Here is a 2,899-nt window from a genome sequence, read left to right on the forward strand (position 1 = left end):
TGAGGTTATGAATGATTGGATCTCAAAACAGGAGGTTATATCCAAGCATCTCTTTGATCTGTAGCACACGTTTTTCACAAATATTTTGAGAATGGAAAATATCGCAGTCACTATGTTTTTTCCAATAGCTTTTGGAGCAGGATATTTGATCACCTCAGGAGTGAGGAAGCTTTGCAATAAGCTACTTCCTGGGGTCACTTTTGACATGGCTATTTGCACGGATGAGTCCATAGATTACGATGAATTTGATGCATATCTTTTCAACCCTTCCCCAACTTCCCAGTTGGGGAAGCAAGACTCACGGCAAACTTCCCCGGCTGGGAAAGTTTGCCGTGGCTCATCATCAGGCCATGGTGGGAGTTTTCAGACAGCTCTGTCCCCAACTAAACGCTCAACCTCTACGCTGACAAAAGCACCATTGGAAGATCGGACCCGAGAGAGAGCTGTCCTAGGGGAAGATTTGGCTAATCTTCCAAAACAGCAAACGTCCCTGGCTGAGGACGTTAATTCTGGAAAGAGAAGACCTGACTATCAGACATTAACTTCTGTGCTGCAGAAAAGGGCAAAAGAGGAGGATATCTACGGTGTTCGCTCTCAGAACAAATCAAAATTGGCCGCATGCAGAACTTGCGATGACTTGGCTAAATATCAGCACAAACAACACTCTAGAAATCCTTGTTGTCCACTATCTTGACTGACATCATGTTATATCTGTCGCGCTCTCCCTGATTTTTAGTGTGGCAGAGATCTTAGCATGTTTTTTCCCCTGGGTTTTGGTAGTAGACATTTGATTACCTCAGGAATGAGGAACGTTTCTGACAAACCACTTTCTGGAAGCGATTTAGAAAAAAGTATCTTTCAGGATGAGTGCACTTTCTCTTGGTATGATCTTTTCAATGTTTTTCTTTTCGATGCTTTTCATTTTGATGCTTCCCCGGCTGGGGAAGTTTTCTGTGAAAAGGCAACAGCCGAGTCTGAATACTCAACTTCTCCTTTGATGAAAACTGCAATAGAAGACAAGACCCGTGAAGAGACCACTGTCCAAGTAATGATTTTTCCAATCTTCCCTAGGAACAAACATGGAAACAGAGATATGGACATTAATGGATATGATAATGAACAGTGAAAAACTTGCTTGAAGTGTAAGGGAGTTGTAATTACAACTGTGCATCCAGGTGCCGGAGCTGGTGTGTGAGGTTGAGAGGTTTTGGCTAGAAATAGTCGGTTTCACCTCGATCCATGGCTCCGGTTCTGGAACCAGTCTCCTTGAGAGGGGCTGCACGTACTTCCACTCTGGAGTTGCCCACGGTGAGAGGCACCAGGCAGGAGTGGGCAAACTTATTGCCCCCCCATCTCGGCGCCTGTACGTTGGGGTTTACCCCGGTTAACGAGAGGGTAGCCTCCCTCCGCCTACAGGTGAGGGGACGGGTTCTGACTGTTTGTGCTTACAGGCCGAACTACAGTTCAGATTACCCACCCTTCTTGGAGTCCTTGGAGGGGGTACTGGAGAGTGCCCCTCCTGGGGACTCCCTNTTAAAAGTTGCACAACAGAATACAAAACAAGTATCATGGGGGTAAAACTGTAATTTCCTGTATGTTCACTGCAAAACCACAAAATCTTACCAAGTATATCTGCTTTAGTTTCTAGTGCAAATATCTTAGTACTTTTGAGAGAAGACAAAAATGACTTACAAGTAACCTTTCATCAATAAACAGTAGCTTATTTTAAGTCAATAATTGCTCATATTGATGAAAATGATTAGTTATAAGCAAAATAATTTGCCCGTGGAACACAACATTTTCCCATATTATAAGTTCAAATGTCTTTAATCATTATTTCACTTACACTAGAATCTTTTTATTTAAATTAAGGACGTATTGACTTAAAACAGCCTCATATTTCTAGTTTAAAAGTTGTTTGTAACTGAGTTTAATCATAATTCAAGTTTAATGAGGTAGTAGATCAAAAATACTTGGTAAGATTTTGCAGTATATCAACATCTTCATCTATTTTTCTGACGAATATTTAAGAGCTCGCTTTAATTCAGCTTTTCTTCTTTTATTTTTTTTTTAAATGAAATGAATGCAACACATCTAGTTCAAACTTCAGAAAAAAACCACATGCATCAATAAAACCTGGGTAAAAGCTAAAGTTTTTCGTACTCACCAGCAGTAATGGGTTCAGTTGCTGAAGCGTGTGGCGAGAGTGAAAGTGCTCTACTGTGAAAAGTGTGAGATCTCCTTCCAAAAAAATGCTGATTGTGAGGGCTTGTCATAACACGACGTTGGCAAAGATGTTTCCAGAGAAAACGTTTGGCGCACTGACGTTTCAGGATTTATACGGAAATAAGGAAATTAATTTGTATTTTTAGGTACTTCACCAGGTGTCAAAATGATTTTTATCTATGATCAAGAACACAGATTCTGCTTTGAGATTAGTTACTGTTGTGAAAGTGAAAAAGGACATTTTTGTTTTTGAAAAACTAAGTACATCCCATGACTGATTTTATAACCATGAGTCAAGTAACATCAACTTTTTAAATGTATTTTCCTCACTTTTATTCACTAGTCCTTATTTATTTCATTTGTTTAACATAAATGCTGCATCTCGTCTCCTGATTTTAGTTGGACTAAAATCCAACAGCAGTTTCCTTCACTTCTTTGACTTCGGTAACTCGCTGTCATAAACTGCGTTACAAATACGCGCTAGTCGTGGTTGATATTCTGCTAATGTTGAAAAAGCACCATTTCGCCATTGCGGCGTTTCCAGTGAGTAACAAATAAAATCAAAATCGCACGTAAATAAGCTTGTTCCCGAGGTAAGTTATTAAAAATCACGGCAACGACGGATGTAAATAAGCAGTTACATGAAATATATCGCTCGTTGCTAACGTCAGAG

General features: G+C 40.1%; 1 protein-coding gene across 1 annotated transcript in view; it reads right to left on the reverse strand.

Moving 5' to 3' along the window:
- The window catches only part of hcar1-3 (hydroxycarboxylic acid receptor 1-3), a 12,636-nt gene extending 10,399 nt beyond the window's left edge, over positions 1–2,237 (reverse strand). The window contains exon 1 of the mRNA XM_007576381.2: positions 2,168–2,237. The gene's annotated coding sequence lies outside the window, so the exon portion shown is untranslated. The remainder of the gene's footprint in view (positions 1–2,167) is intronic.
- Between the last annotated feature and the right edge of the window lie 662 nt (positions 2,238–2,899).

The sequence above is a fragment of the Poecilia formosa genome, unplaced genomic scaffold (genome assembly GCF_000485575.1).
Source record: "Poecilia formosa unplaced genomic scaffold, Poecilia_formosa-5.1.2 Scaffold406, whole genome shotgun sequence".
Lineage (NCBI taxonomy): Eukaryota > Metazoa > Chordata > Actinopteri > Cyprinodontiformes > Poeciliidae > Poecilia > Poecilia formosa.